The sequence below is a fragment of the Octodon degus genome, unplaced genomic scaffold, assembly GCF_000260255.1.
Source record: "Octodon degus isolate 3935 unplaced genomic scaffold, OctDeg1.0 scaffold00098, whole genome shotgun sequence".
NCBI classification, from domain to species: Eukaryota; Metazoa; Chordata; class Mammalia; order Rodentia; family Octodontidae; genus Octodon; species Octodon degus.
In genome coordinates, this window is record NW_004524674.1 from 3,467,296 (window position 1) to 3,484,363 (window position 17,068).

Genomic DNA, 17,068 nt, shown 5'->3' on the forward strand with positions numbered 1-17,068 from the left:
CTTTCTTTCTCTGGTGGTACCAGGGATCAAACTCAGGACCTCGTGCTTGCCAGGCAAGCATTTATTCCACTAGGCTATTTCCCCAGCCCTTTTTTTATGGATTCTGATTTCATGCAAAATCAGAAAATCCTTTCCTACTCATGATTACTTTAAAAAGAAAAGTACTCAGGGCTGGGAAGATGACTCAGTGGAATAAACACTTCCTTGGCAAGCACAAGGGCCTGAGTTCAATCCCCGGTTCTGCCAAAATAAATAAATAAATAAATAAAAAGAAAAGTACTCATATTTTCTTCTAGCACTTTTATAATCTCATATTTTAAAGTGAAATTTTTTTGACATCAGTTATTTTTATTTTAAAGAAAGAAAAAAAATAAAAACAGTGGTACAAAATCTCAAAACAAGATTTTAGGAATAAAGTTAAATTTTTGATTTGATTTGTCTGGAACAGCTTCCTGCAAGTAGTTGCCCAGCTGTGTCTTGTAATGCAAGGTATCAGACTACATTATTACTAAGCTTCCAAGCCTCTAGTCTCATGACAATGCCCACCAATGTACCAGTTGCCAGTATAAGGGCTTTCTTCCATACTGGGGGCTTCCGCCTATTGGTTTTGAGTCTACATTTTGATACCACATAATACAAGTAGACCTTCTATGTCAGCAGGTTCGTGATCAGAAGCCATAAATCATGACCCCTTGAAATATTATTTATGTCTATATTATTATTTCATCCATTTGTTCACATGGATTAATGGACATTTGTGAAGCAGCACAGGAAGTATGACCTTCATTTTCTATATGATTTGGATCCCTTAATGAGCAGAAACAAATGGCAGAAGCTGAGTGTCACCTGGCAGGATATTGACAAAGACATTAAGTCATGAGGTGAAGGTTGGACTGCAGTTTACCTGGATATCCTTTGGTCTGACAGTCTTCATCTCTTGGCTTTCAGAGGTGACCCTTTAGTATGTCCAGCAGGTCTACTTGGGAGCTCAAGCCTGGATCAGACTTCTAAGAGGAGGAAAGCACCACAGATGACCAGCAGAGGGCAAATTCCATTCTCCTTGCCTTTCTCTGGTCTGGCAGCTAATGTAGGCCTTTGGGAGCCCCATAGATGACACTTCAGATGTGCAGAAAGAAGGTCAAACATGACCACCCAAATTTCCTGCCCTCCTTTTGTGGTAATACAAGTTGTATAGTCAGGGGAACAGTGAGGTGGCAAAGTAATGGGCAGCTCTAAGTACCATGGTACAGTTCATCGTGCCCTGAACTTTGCCCTCAGAATGCCACTGGTTTAATATACTTATTCCTGGTCAGATGCATACTCATCTGCCATTCTCTGAACCTCCTGTTTTGTCTATCTACATTCTCTTCTTGGTGACCTCCTACACATCCTTCAAGGCCCAGATCAAATGTCACCACCTGGACCCTTCCAGCATTCCCACTTCTGTGTTGTACAGCATTAGCATTGGCCACTTTGGTAAATAATTATTTGTGTGCCTTTCTGTCCTACAGAACAAAGGCTCTACCTATGACCAACTCAGTTCTGAGTCTGTATCTGCAGAGGTCCTGAATTTCACCTGCAGTACACATCTTCACCTTCTTCTACCTTAAGGAATTTTCTTCTCTTTTCTTTTCTTCTCTTCTCTTTTCTTATAGTGCTAGGGATGAGACCCAGAACCTCACACGTATTAGGTAAGAGCTGAAGCTGGGCATGGTGGTGCACATCTGTAATCCCAGCACTTGGGAGGCTGAGGGAGGAGGATTGCTGTGAGTTTGAGACCAGCCTGGGCTACAAAATAAGCTCAAGAACAGCCTGAACTACACAGTGAGACCGTGTTTCCTACCCCCCCAAAAAAAGATATCTGTACCACTGAGCCACATCTCTCCTTTTTTATTTTTGAGACAGAATCTAAGTTTCCCAGGATAGTCTCAAATTTGTGATTTTTCTGCCTCTGCCTCCCAAGGAGCAAGGTAGGATCACAAGCTCATCCATATCCAACTCATCCATAAGGGACTTTTTTTTTTTTTTTTTTTTTTTTTTTGAGACAGGGTCTTTCTATGGAGTCCAGGCTTAGAACTCACTAAGTAGTCCAGTCTGGCCTCAGACTCAAAGCAATCTTCCTGCCTCAGCTTCCCAAGTGCTGGAATTATAGGCATGTCAGCATGCCTGGTTCCAAGGGATTTTTTTTTTAGGGCAAATGCTATGTCTGATTATCCATTTTGCACTGCAGTCCAATTCCCAGCAAAGTAGACCCTCAAGTTTCATAGACTGAAGTTGCCTCCTTTTGTGCATGTAACTCACTTCTCTCTGTGGATGAGTATATCAGCAGTTTCCTGTTGTGTTCACAACTGTGCTGGGTATCACGGCTAAGAAGGATAGTCCAGAAAGTGTCCTGTTCTCCAGGAGCTTACCATCTAGGTGTAGCAGACAAAAAGGAGCAAGGAAGCAGAAGGAGATGGCTGAGCAGGAATTTTCTACACACACACAGAGAGAGAGAGAGAGAGAGAGAGAGAGAGAGAGAGAGAGAGAGAGAACACTGGTTTAGACAATCATCAATGGACTAGAATAACTTTATGGGACTCCAGGAGTCCAGGAAAGTTCTAACATACAATTAGAGAAAAAAGCCTGAAAACAGACACACTGAAGAAAATGAAAATAACAGTTTCATTTTCTCTGCATCACCCTTCCTTCCCCATGCTGGCACAGCTCAGTGTCCTGAGAACCCCCTCCGCCCGTGATTCCTTCTGCAGCAGAAAATAAGAGTAAAGAGAATGAGTGTCCAGCTTCCCAAGCTTTGTAGGACAGCTTTTTTTTTTTTTTTTTTTTTAACTTTCTGCAAAGCTTTAGTCCAGAAGGGCTCAGTCCTTCTTGGCAGCTGCCTTCCTCATGGCGGCTAGCACATTGCTTGGCTCCTCATGCTTTTTCTTGGCATGGATGTGCATCCTCACCCTTTTCTTGATGAACTTGAGGGTGCGTTTGTCCTTGAAGACCGTGAGCAGCTCCACGGCACGGCACTCATAAGGGTCAAAGCTGCACACCTCCCGGATCATGTCCTACACAAACTTGGTGTGTTTGATGAGTGCAAGACAGCTTTGGAGGGGTCAAAAAGAAAGAGCACAGCCATTGCAAATGGAAAGATTTGGGTTCAAAGTCTTCACTGTGGCTGTGGAAAATTGATTCAGTGATGCGCTCTCTCTGAGCTTTGGTGCTCTCATCTATAAAATGAAGATGGTAATCTTCCAGGTAAGTGAAGATCAGGTGAGATAAAGAATGTAAATCACTAGCCAAAGCCCTTATCCCTAGCAGGAGCTTGATAGTGGGGTTGATCAATCCAGTGGTATGTGGAGCTGGCCCAGAACATGATGCCATGTTGGTATCTTGGAACTATCCACAGCAGGAATATTTACACCATGGAAATTCACAAATACATACTATACATCAGGAATCTTCTGAGCAAGTTGTTAAACATTTACCAGGTATTCCAGGTTATCACCATGTGGCTGCGAGTTATGATAACTCATTCGCTCCTGACAGCCCCCGTGCACATCAGTATTCCACTGATGCAATTGCTCATTTCAGTCAGAAGCAGCCAGTTAAGAGCTAGGGAGATAGCTCAATAGAATAAGCACTTGCCTGGAAAGTGCAAGGTCCTGAGTTCAATCTCCGGTACCACAAAAAAGAAGAAGAAGGAGAAGGAGGAGGGGAAGGAGGAGGGGAGGAAGAAAAGGAAGAGGAGGAGGAAGAAGAAGAGGAGGAGGAGGAGGAGGAGGAGAAGAAGAAGAAGAACAACAACAAGAAGAGGCCACCAGTTGTGAGCCTCACTGGGAATTCTGTCTAACCATGTTAGAAGTGACCAACTCAGTCATAACAGTCCCTTTGAAACAGGAGCCTTCTTCCCTCTCCTAGCAGAAGCTTAGGCAGCAACTCCAGGATTCCCAGGGCTTCAAGAGCCGTTCTCACAAGGTGGCATGTTTGTCACACATGAGCAGGTCTCTTTCTCAGGTGTCTCTGCCTGGACTCAGGATCCGGTCTTTCTTCTTGAGCTTCAGGCTGCCATGTCTACTAATACTCAGAGCAGACCTCTCTGTGGGAACAGCTCACTCACCCACCTCAGTCTCCACTCTGGAGCCTGCCTCTTCTAGAGCCCGCCACCCATCATGATGGTCCTCTTGTGGGCTTTGTGGGAGCAACAAAGTATAGGAAGATCTTGGCTTCTGGAAACCCTGAGACAGTCAGCTTTCCAGTAAAGAGGAGTTGTTGCCTGAGGATGGCACTTGGGTACCTCCCACCCACCCACACACGCACAGGCTGACCAGAAAGGGGAAGTGTGTCAGACTAGTGCTCACTGCCCGTAGGGTTGGGTGAAGTCCTAGGGGTGAATACTGTTTCTCCAGCTGCACCCCAGCACAGATTCTGACCACTTCTGTCTCCTCAGCCGCTCACATCTGGACACTGTGGCAGTTCTGGTAAGCTCCTTGGCTTGTCCAGAGATAATTTTTTATTTCTCCATCATGAACATCTGCCATTGTGGGCAGATGTGGGGCGTGTGTCCATGTGAGCAACTGCAAGTACTGGGCCAGAGCTTTGTGCCCTGGGACCCTAGTGCAACCAATGGGTGGGGTTGGAGAAACACTGGCCTTAAAGATTTTTCTCTGCTAGTTAATGGCTAGGTAACTTGAGGCAACATTTTACCTTTCTGGGCTTCTGTTTCCTAGTATATATGTAGTGATGGTGACTCTCTCTCCCAGGTTGAAACAAAGTAATGATTGAGAGTGAGATAAGTAAATCCTATGGAGGTTATTATCATTCCCTGGATACCAATGGTGGATTTGGTACTTGATACATGAATGGAGTTTTGCGGTACTGGACTAGAGGTAGGGGTGAGGGTCAAGGCATCAACTAAGGGAACTTTCAGCCATATCTTGGTATTCTTGGGGGGAAAGAACGAGAGCACCACCAGTTACTAAGACACTTAAGATGTTTAGTAACTACTAAGAAACCAGTCTTAGTATCTTTGTCATTTCATTTCTGGTGTCCGTGGTTTCACAAGGGATCCTGCCTTTCAGAGGCCTCAGGATCAAAGTGTGTTAGACTGGGGTGAGGTCTTGCTTGAACTGTCTGCTCTTGTCCCCTGGAAAATAATTCACAAAGGGACCTGGATTCAGCTTTTCTATTTCTACTTCAACTTGATCCTAAAGGGACTCCCTTCCTTGGCCCACTTGCACACCCGGACTTCTGAAGGGGCATCAAAATGGGCACTGCTGCTGAGCATAGTGGTGGGCATCTGTAGTCCCAGTACCAGGAGGCAAGGGTGGGAAGATTGCCTGAGTCCAGGAAATGAAGGTCAGCCTGAGTTGCATAGTAAGACCTTGTCTAAAAACATAAAGTGAGCACTGCTGTGCCTGTAGAATGCAAACTGAGAGGGTTTTCTTCCCCCCAGAAATAGGGAAAACAATGACTGCAAATTCTACTACCTCATCAGAACCGCTGTGAAGTATTTAACATACTGCCTTGTAGTCCTTTTTCTCCTAGATGTAGATCATTTTGAGATTTATGCATTTTGCTTTGATGTAAACCCATTCAGCAAATGGAAATACAAATGACACTCCTGTAACCTCAGTGCAGATACTCCCTGGTTCACCGCTCCAGCATTATCTCCAGAGAGCTGTTGCATGACAGTTCTACATTTTCCTCCAGAACCACTGAGTGGCAGAGTTTTAAGTTTTTCTCCCCTCCCCCCTTTTCTTTCTTTCTTTTTTTTTTAGAAATAACTAAACAAGAAAAGTAACCAATTAAACAGAAGACCCAACGCTATTATGGGCTCCTGGACTCTTTTAGAATATTTTGCTGAGTTTACACACCTATAATATTCAATAACGGAACTTAGAAAAAATGGGGCATACAGATGAATGTCCATTTTGTATCTGTGTATTCAAAGAGGTTGGGATAGATATATAGTTGCATTCTCTTAATGAATAGAATGATTTGTTCTAATGATGTTTGTAAATAGGATCACAAGTCCGCATCTTGTACAGCAATTAACCACTAAGAAGAATATATGCAGTGTATTATTTGTTGAAACTGTACTTCCGATTTGATTTGAAACTGTCTCATTGCTATCTGTTTATCAATAAAACTTTGAAAAAAAAAAAAGAAAAGAAAAGTAACCAAGACAGTTATTCTTTTAAAAAAATAATCAAGAGTCCCAGTAGGAGAACACCATGACTCACTCAAGACTAATCCCTAATGACCGGTAGCTTTTCCATGAATTGCAGGGATGGAGCCAGAAGGTACACAGCGGCTAGACTTTCTGGCAGAATGTTATCTGAAGTCCTCAGCAGACTTTAGGGGCCTGCTAATTTTAGCTTGAGAACATAAAATTTTAGTAGTTATTAATAATTTAAGAAATGTAAATGGTGCCTTATGTATTTCATAAAAATGGAAGTATACAGAAGTACATGCCATTTCACAAGGGAATTGAAGAAGCGTGTAGCTTTTCTGGATGTGTTCAAGGCCCATCCAGAAGACCCTGTGGTCCTGACAGAATCAAGCAGTAAGTTGGAGGGAGAAAAGAGGTATTTTTCAACACCCCCCTTTTTTTGTGTCCATGCCCTGCCCTTCCTCTAAGCTATTAGAGGTAAAGAATTTATAGATGGTGATGTTTCTTCTCAATTTTACTTCAAGGGTGAATTTGTAGATTATGTATATATGGAAAATTTTTTGCCATTTTTATTGATTTTTACATAATACCTAAATAAAAACAGAATGCTTGTTATGCAAATGAAGTTTCAGGACAGCCAGATTGCTGCCCCCAGCACATCCTGTACACACCCCTTAGAGCTGCTATGGCCTTGGGCATCGTTGGTGGGTCAGTTCCCTTCCATGAGCGTCCTTGTTCTAGCTGAAGACTGAGTCCCAGGCAAGGAAATGAGAGAGTGAACAGGGAGTCCTTGGAACTACAGGATGCAGAGAGGGCCGGGAGGGCGCTCAGGGGTGGCAGAGCACTGAGGGCTGCAGTTGTTGAGGTGGGCAGGGTGTCAGTGAACAGCCTTGGCCATGCTAAGCAGTGAGGAGCTCGGACTTCACTCCATTTCAGTCATAGAGAACTACTAAAAAGCTTACAACGTGAAGGAAACAGGTCTCTTTTCCAGTGCAAGGACAGATAGGTGATAAGGAGAACATACTGGTCCAGGAACAGAGGATGAAAACTTGTATTAAATTAGGGAAAGTGTGGGTGGAGAGGAAAGAATGAATTTGAAAGCCGGGGTGAAGCCAGACTATAGAGGCCAGTTGGTTGTGGGGGTGAACATGCAGTCATGGGAAGAAAAAGAATGACGCTGAGGTATCCAGCCTTTCACGGAAATAAAAGGATAGAGAAGAACAGATTCTGGACTCCTTTTAGTTACTTCTATTCCATCCATGCACACTCAGAATTAAGCACCATCAACTATACACACAGCCATTCCTGGCACTGATATCGCCAAGAAGGTCAAAAGGGAGCAAGGCCTCCTGCTCACCATCAGTGACAGCCTGAGAGCTGGAAGGAATTGGCAAGAAGCTGCTACTTAATGGAGCCAGAGTCAGAGCCAGCTAGCGACATCGCCATGGGACAGAGGTGCTAGGCAGGCAGCAGGAGGGGAAGAAGGGAAAGGGGAGGGAAGGAATGGCGGAAGGGAAGAGCAGGGGCTGATGAAGGGGAGGGGGCAGAGCTGTCCTGGGAGCATCTGACACTGCTGCCGCAGCAGGCCCTGTTAACTCAACCCACAGTAAAGGCTGTGGCCTTACCCAGGAGCCTGGGGCAATTCTTCTCACTATGTAGTTCAGGCTGGCCTTGAACTCACAATGTAATTTATTTGCATGCATCGTCACACCGGCTTCTATCTCCGCTTTCTTATTTTGATGTCTTTATCCAACAAGGCGGTGATGACATCTGATAGCTATGTAAAGCTAAGGAAGGGGAGATGGGCAAGGCTCCCAAACCCCTTCAGGTGATAAGGCTACTGAAGGCTTTAGAGATTAGGTTACAAACCCCCCGGCCTTTTGCATCAGCTGCTGACTTCCCTTCCTGTTCATGTATATCTGTCCATAAATTACTGGAAGGCTCACCTGCTTGACCACAACTGCCCTGTAGTACTTAGGAAAACAACAGCAGTGCCAGGAAGCTTATTTTAAAGTTCCCAGTTCAATCCCCAGTTCCACCAAATAAATAAATAAATAAATAAATAAATAAATAAATAAATAATAAAATGAAATCCCTAAAGGCATTGCTACCGCCTGTGTCAGGCGTGGTGGGGAGCTTCACGCTGCAAAGTCCAGGTTCTGGCAAGGCCACCTCGCTACTGAGACAGCAGCCCAGTGGCCTTTGGCGCTCCAGTGTCCCCTAAAGAGGGCAGTGAGGCCCCAGCTGCTGCTGCTGCTGCTGCTCTCTGTGGCTGAGGGTGTGGAGCACACGGCCCCCAGCCTGCCAAAAAGTGACTTGAGTGAAACGAAAAAGCTGCTCAAACTACACCAGACTTTGGCTAAAATGATTGGTCACTTCTTTGAGATGAGCAATAATGATCCACACAAAGAAGGAAATTCAAAAATACAGTGCAATATACGGCAGATTTGACTCAAAGAGGAAGAACGGAAAACATCCCACACTTCATGATTTCACGGTTCGTGAAGCAGCTGCTCAAATTTGTGTGAAAGATAGGCCCTACTGACAAGAAGAGATGAACTTTGGACCCTGGCTAGGGAGATCTCCTGAGACGTCACCAGTCAATACACTTACAGGACCAAGTCAAAATATGATGAAAGAGATGAATTATCTCCACAGAGAATGAAAGTAGAGGATGGGCTTCCAGGCTTCCAGGATTCTGTGCAAACACCCATCCACCAAGCTGGAGCTAAGAGTGAAGCACTCGCAATTCTCAGTTCACAGCATCTTAAAAGGTGACAGCAAAGCAGATGGAGTTTGTGTGTGCCCAAGCTGGCCCTGACAGACCACAGCATGGGAAGGCTGTCCACAGCAGCGCAGGCCAACACAGAGACAGACCTCTGAATCGCCCAATGTGTAATTTACGAGACAACCTCAGCATTTTGTGGCAGGCAGGGAGCTGAATAGACCTTCCTCTGGTGAGGCAAAGTCCCACTCATCAGATTTGGGATTTTAAAAGACTACCGTTTCTTAGTTTCTACCCTTGGGAAAGAAAAGTCTTCAAATGAGAACCTGAAGATTCAAACTAGCTCTGATTTTCTCATTGTTCTCTGGAAATGGCATCAAATTGAAGGGCGATGCTCCACTACAGAAGTAAGTCTTAATAACCAATGTTGCCTCATTCAGCACAGATTTCATAGCCAAAGCATAAGGATTTATGCAGGAGTCTCTGGAAACCAGGAAGAACAAACGAGGCACAAAAGAGAAAATCAGTGATGTTGCAATCTGTAACAAGCCTGATCCAGTCACGTTCCTGTACGTAAATCACCTTACGTGGAAAGACTTACAAGTTAATATTGTAAGCATTCACTATATAAGAATGTACAATGTGTGTAATACACAGAATTAAAATCTAAGTCGCTATTTGGTCTAATGTGGATACAGTTTATTTTACTGAAATTTTGTTGTCTGCTTTAAGTGTATTTAGCATAAATATTATAATACACCAGAGTTTAGAATCTGCAGTCAAAAGAGAAAGCTCAAATGATGTAGTTATTGGCAAGAGTACAATGACTAGAAAAATAAGAAATAAATACTCTAAAACTTTAAGCTAAGGAAAATACTGTGTATTTAATATTTGATAAAACTGATTTTATATAATAGGAAATATGTAGCATTCACTCAATAATGCCATTTTCACTGGTTTAATCAGTCCACATTTACACAATAAATATTGAAAGCTAAAAATTAGTAGAACAAAAGTATGTCTTACTAACCATATAATTATATAATAACATAATTACTAATTATATAATCCAAATAAGGTTATATAATGGCAGATTAGGGTATAACAAAAACAGGAAGCTACTACTTGGACAGAGAAATTGACATAAAGGGACAAATGTGTAAAATCTTTTATTTAAATATTGATATTTAGGGCTGGCCAAATAGCTCAGTAAATTAAAGCTCTTGCTTAGGCAGACACAGCAGCCAGGGTTCAATCCCCAGCTTGCTGTGCCAGCTCCGCCCCTGCAGCACGCTGAGCCGGTGATTGACACGGCGTGGTGGTGCGTGCCTGTAATTCCAGCTCTCAGGAGGCTGAGGCAAGAGGATTGCTGAGAGCCCGAGGCCAGCCTGGGCTACAAAGTGAGCTCAAGGCCACCCTGAACTGGATAGCAAGACCTTATCTCAAAAAGACAATAAATAAATATTGACATTTCAAAATGTGCTAAATACATTCAGATATAGCAAGCTATTATGGACTACTGGACTCTTTTAGAATATTTTGCTGAGTTAACACACCTATAATATTCAAATGACGGAACTAAACAAAAAAGGGGACACAGATGAATGTCCATTTTGTATCTGTGTATTCAAAATGGTTAGGATAGATATATAGTTACATTCTCTTAATGAATAGAGGAATTTGTTCTAATAGTGTTTGTAAATAGGATATCATGTCCGCATCTTTACAGCAAATAACCACTAGGAAGAGAGTATGCAATGTGTTAATTATTGAAACTGTCCTACCAATTTGATTTGAAACTGTCTCATTGCTATTTGTCTCTCAATAAAATTATGGGAAAAAATAAAAATAAAAAACTAAAAAAAAATTAGATATAGCAAGTTAACCTGAAATGTGACAAAGATGGTGACTTAGCAACTCTAGAGGAGATTCTGTGCTTTATATCCAGAAATTCTTCTCCCTGTGCAGGAGTCACAGAGACACAGTGGCCCCCACAGGACTGTGTTCCACAGAGACATCACAAGTGGACAGTCTCTGCATCCACAGATGCAGGCATAGTTCTATAGAAGCTTAGTTATCAGCTGTAGCTCAATACTTGACAATTTCATTTTTTATTCCTTCTAAGGTTTTATCTTTTGTTGTTGTTTTCTTGCTTTGTCTTTTTGAGATAGGGTTTCACTATGCAGTCCAGGCTGGCCTTAACCTCACTCTGTAGACCAGGTTGGGCTTGTACTCACAGCGATTGTCTTGCCTCAACTTCCCCAGTGCTGGAATTATAGTGTGCACCACCACATCCAGCTATCTTCCAAGTTTTTAAATGCAGTTTTTTGGCAAAATTTATTCAACTTGAAGAACAGTAAAAGTTGGGGATATAACGTAAAAATCCTTCAGTATGATACTAGATAAATAAACCAATGCAACTATACAATGGAATATTAGGGGGCAATAGAAAGGAATGGCCTGCCTGTGCAATATGGAGAAACATTACACCATACAGGTCTGGGCCATATGATTCTATTTAAATAAAGTTCAGGGAAAATACCTACAGGCATAGATTATGGGATAATAAGTAAATGTAAGAAAAATGAACAAGACAAATACTGTACAAATTTTTTAAAATGACATTAGCAATATAGTGGACATTACTTTGTGTGTGTGTCTTTTTGACATAGGGCCTGTCCATCAGTAGGTGCACTGCAGTGTCCTCTTCACAGCAGCTGCCCTTTTCAGAAGGTGCTTGTAATTGTCAACAGAATTTTTACGGTGTGCTCTTAATGATGTCCCATGTCTGGTGATCTCAAAGCTGTAATGCATGTATCATCTCTTGGAAGCATTTAAAAGATGCAAGAGAGATCTTAAGGTCTTGTTCCAGGTATAAAAGCTACTGCCCAGTCAATTGAAAAAAAGGATGAAGCTATGCAGATCAGGCTGGCCTTGAGCTCACTTTGTTGCCCAGGTGAGCTCAAGCCCTGGTATCGAACTTGCAATGATCCTCCTGCCTAAGCCTCCCCAGTGCTGGGATTACAGGCATGAGCCGCCACGCCCAGCATCTTTATGTTTTATAATTGTACCATGGCATTTTGCCCAATGAAGAAGCCTCGTGTGGGCCTTGGAACTTTGTTGCTAGCTTGAGATTGATTGTTGTGTTTGTATTGTTCACTGTGTATAAAGTGTAGTATATGTACAACTTTTTTTTTTTTTTTAGGCAGAACCGGGGATTGAACTCAGGCCCTTGCGCTTGCCAGGGAAGCATTTATTCCACTGAGCCATCTCCCTGGCCCCTGTACAACTTAAATTGGATGCTCAGTTTTTAATATTAGCCATAGCACTAGTTAGTATCTCAGGGTTTTCATGAAATGTTTCCTGCATTCTAATATAGTTTGAGAAATTTTGAGGTCTTTTTAAAAAAATTGTGTCTTACAGTTCACATTTGTAGGCTTTAATAAACAAGTTTGAAAAGATGCAATAAACTTCTAGCTAATATTTATCTTTCATGGACCCACAAACTGCATCTTGAAATCATAAATAAGTTTCCTTACCTATCATAATTTTCTGATCTTTTAAGCTTAGTGGCCAAAAAAGCATCAAAAAAATTCCAGTAGTATGTTAAACCTGCTATACATTAAATCAAATATATTAGGAGAAAATATTCTCCTAATGCAGACCTGCAGGCTTCTAGACCCTTGAAATCTAGGTGGAGATCAGCTCAAATCCTCATTCCACACCATTTTAATGCCTTGCAAAGCCCTCCCTGGGATGTTGTGATTTCCTGGGGAGGCCACCTTTCCACCCTGGTCAGCACCAGTTCACAGCTTCTGTGGGCAAAACTGTACTTCACTCACCTAGGATTGAAGTGAGTCCCTTGGGGTCCCCACACCCCCGATGCAAACCTGCTCACGAAACCATGGTCAGATTCAGACACTGCTAAGAGCTGGGCAGGGCACCAGAGCATGCCTGGAGCAGTATGCAAACAGCTACACGCTGAATGTAGTACAGCCCTATTCGGAAAATGTCTTTGCCACCACATTTCTGAGTACTGTCTGTTGCTTCTCCTGCCTATGCACCAAGGCCGGTTCCTCCTTCCTCTCTTCTCCTACCTCTCTTCTCATCTTTTCTCCAAGAACTCCATATTCTTCTCTACGACCCGCAAGAATTCCAGTCCTCAGTTTCCTGCAGCAAACTTCATTCCTGTCCCAGCCAGCTCAGCAGGTGCGCTGAGGTATCCTCCCAGCTGCAGCCACCCTTTACAGAAGGTGCTTGCAATTCTAAACAGAACTTTTATGGTGCGCTCTTAATGATGTCCCCTGTCTGGTGATTTCAGAGCTCTAATGCATGCAACATCTCTTGGAAGCATTTAGGAAATGCAAATGAGAACTTAAGGATCTTGTTCCAGGTATAGAAGTTAGCACCCAGTAAATGGAAGACAAGCGTCTGTTCCCTTGATGCCCCGTCCAGGATCCTTCAATATTTCATACTTATGTGAATTTATGCATAACTTTTACATTATAAGCTGCATTTCTCACCCAGCATCTTGGTTGGAAAAAAGGCAAATGCTGAAAAAGCCCAATATTCTCAGCCTCAGGAATTCCTGGGGAAGGATAATGTAGTTCTGACACTGACAATGCCTTTTGGAGAAGTGAAAATCGGGGCTGAGAGGTGATTGCCCTCCCACCCCATTCCTCCCTGACAATGTCTTAATCATTTCCTCTGAAACTACTCAGAATTGCAAAAGCTCACTGATGTTCTTTGGAAATGTAGGCAATTAGCGGATTAGGGAAAAACCAAAGAGAAGCTAGCAACCTACCCACCCCAACACTTGCCCGGTCTCTGCTTCTCTGTCAGCTTCTTGACCTCAGTGGCAGGTGGCAGTTGGGAGGCAGGATGCCCAGTCAAGGTGATGTGTCCTGGAGGAGGGCTTTGGAATTCTACAGTATGGTGCAGGAATTCCAGACCCTGTGTCCACACTATTAACTGCTACTGGATCCACTCAGGGGGCAAAAGTTGGTGGGAAGGAAATCAATTTTATTCAAAGACCAGAGTCCTGGAAGATAGACAGGGAATATATCATCCCCAAAGCTGCATCTTGGGGAACTCAAGTACACAAAAGCAATTTTACAGAGAAGAAAAGGAGGTGGGTGGGAATGTAGGTAGGAGGGGCACTCATCATCCAGAGTGTATGTCCCTTTTTTTCCTCTTTTCTTCTCTGGTCAGAACCCTACAATGGGCCTTGATCTATAGGGCCGAGTTCTTGTGGTTACACACATTTGCTTTCTGAAAGTTAAGCTTCACGGCAGTTTATACACTTGTGTTAGTTGGTGCAGAACTAAAGAACAAGCAAGGGCATCACACATTCTGACATAATCCAAAGGTCACCAGCTGTTCTGGGTTCTCTAAATCTAAAGAAAGTTCAGCAGCTAACATATTAATCATTAGGTACAACTTCTGCTTAGAATTTAGAATGCCAGGCAAAAGGGAAAGAAAGTAACTTTGCAAAGTGCAAAAGGAGAGGAAATAAATTTGCAAAAGACAACTCATAAGCCAAGCAAAGCAATGGCGCAGGGTTATAATCTTGGTACTCTGGCAGCCTGTAGCTGAAGTATTGCAAATTTGAACCCAGCCTGGGCAACCTAGCAAGACTGTCTCACAGTTTAAAAAAACAAACAAAAAAACAACCCACCACCATCAACAAAAAACTTTAAAAGGGCTTAGGATATAGCTCAGTGGAAAGGCCTTGGGTTCAGTTCCCAGTACTACCAAAAGGATAAAAAGGACAACCCAAAAAAGAATGGTCACTATTATTACACTATCTGCCTGCATCATTGTAAGAAAAGTCAATTCACACACACACACACACACACACACACACACACACACACACACAAAGTCAACTCAGAGCAGGAAATGAGGCTGACACACCTTTCAGTCACATGTGTGGTGCATCCACAAGTCCCAGGTGATCTCTGGGCGCTAGAAACATAGTGGTGAAGAGAAGCAAGACACCTGTTTGCAGGATATTTATGCAGCAGTGTGGGAAAGATGAATTCCTATAGGAGACAACTGCTGGTGAAACAGGCTCAGCTGGAGCAAAAGTACATCTCTCTAGTTGATCACATCACACAGTAGGTCTGCTGAGGTCCCTTTGTGCAGCTGAGGAGCACTCATCAGAAGAGGAGATATAAGGAAGGAGGCGTGGCGTGGGACAGCTGGCCTGGAAGGTGGAACAGGAGCTTGTTGCTCACTGTTGGACCACTGTCCTGAAGCCAGTCTGTGTCCTGTCCTGACCCGCGCAGCTCATAGGCCCCATACACGACTACATGAGGCTTTGGGAGGACATCTTGACTTTGTCTCCTACTTTGGACAATATAGAAACTTCTGGGTGTGAGCTCTCAACTTGCTGTCCTTACATCCAAGTTTCCTTCTGGGTTCTGTACATCGTCATTCCTCTCTTCCAACCCCTTGCTTCCTTTTAAAGGCTTCTTTTTCTCCCTGGGAAGCAATGTCACCTCTGTTCTTCTTAGATCTTGCTCTCTTCCAGTCCTGCCTCTTTTTTGTTTCACTTTTGTTTTCTCTCTTGGCAAATTCACTTCATAAACACATTGAAGTCTCTCATATTATAGACAAACTTTACTCAGCCTCAATTTCCTCTCTTCTTCAAGTTCAGGCTTCCATTGCCCACTGGGACAGTCTTTCCTGTTTTTGTGCCCTGACTGCCCCTCCTCATCCTCCTTTATACATCCTTCTTTTCATTTATGCCTCAGTTACTTTTCTCATTGCTGAGACAAAATACCTGACACCCAGAGTTAAAGGAGGAAAGGTCTATTCTGGCTCTCAGTTTGTAGAGGTTTCAGTTCATAGTTGGCTGGCTCCAAGGCAGGGTGGCTTGGCAGATGGGCATCGCAGAGGAGAGATAGTACTGGCAGACAGAAGGCAGTGAAGCAGCAACAAACAGCAGCAGCAGCAGCAGCAGCAGCACTCTTCCTGTCCGTTATGTTCTACCTAGGCCACACACCCAGGGCGGGCCTTCCCGCTATCCATACCTAGCACTAAGCCAACCCAATCAGCAGACTAATTTAGTAACCACACCCTTGATCTCAGCATCACACATTTAATCTCAGCATCACGCACTCTAGATCCAGCCACCTCTGAAAGGCCCCACATACGACTACATGAGGCTTGGGGAGGACATCTAGACACAAGCCACAGTTTCCTTCTATTATGACATGTAGCTTCCCCAGGATTCCATCACTCCCTCTGGTTTTCTTAGTAAATGAGATTCAGAGACTTTGTTAGAGCAAAATGATTAAGGAGAAAAGGGGAGAAGACTGAAGTGCTGAGCTGCTCAGCACATATGGAGGGGACACCAAGAGGACAGACACACGGCCAGACAGTGGGAGCTTCATTAACCTTCTAAGTCCCATAAGAAATGTATTCTTGGGGGCTGGGGAGATGACTTAGTAGAATAAGTGTTTCTCTGGCAAGTGCAAGGGCCTGAGTTCAATCCCTGGTTCCACAAAACAAAACAAGGAAATGCCTTCTTATATTCCTATCATAGTCAGCTGTGACTATCCTCCAAGGATCTTGGACAAAGACTCTCAGATGTCCCTCCTCCTGCCAGTGCTTTAGGGAAGGAAAGGTGAAGAGCCAATGAATCAGTTTCTCCTCCTTGGTATCTACAAAGGCAAGAGAGTTTAAATGAAGGGAAAATGGGGACAGAAAAAATCACAGAGCCTGACCCTGGAAAGAAGTGACTGGTTCATTGAGAGTGGCCTTCCAGGCACTTGACAAGCAGACCAGGAAGATATTTGGGTTCCAGGAATCTGTCGTGGTGCCTTGCATTTAGTCTAGCTCCTTCAAGTGTAGTGCTCTTCACCAAGGCTGAGAACCAGCTGGAATGCTTCTTACAAATACCGACACTCAAGTCCCATGTTAGACTTACAGATGAGAACCGTAAATAGAGTGAGGACATAAGACCCTATGTATTTTAAAACCTTTCCCAGGCAATTTAAATGTAACTTTTGTGTGTGCACGTGTGTGGTACCAGGGATTGAACTCAGGACCCTGCACTTGCCAGGCAGGCATTTATCCTACTGAGCTATCTCCCCAGCTCTTGAATGTAACTTTTGAGAAGCTCAGGCTTGTGAACTAAAGTGAAGGGCCTAGATTGACACAGGCATAGGTTTGGC

The 17,068-nt window shown here is 43.5% G+C and overlaps 1 protein-coding gene and 1 pseudogene across 1 annotated transcript in view; both read left to right on the forward strand.

The window, feature by feature from the left end:
- Positions 1-4,386: 4,386 nt before the first annotated feature.
- Scimp (SLP adaptor and CSK interacting membrane protein) overlaps positions 4,387-17,068 on the forward strand; it is a 33,532-nt gene continuing 20,850 nt past the window's right edge. Inside the window, exon 1 of the mRNA XM_023723314.1 lies at positions 4,387-4,466. The gene's annotated coding sequence lies outside the window, so the exon portion shown is untranslated. The remainder of the gene's footprint in view (positions 4,467-17,068) is intronic.
- On the forward strand, positions 7,893-13,545 carry LOC101592197 (annotated as a pseudogene).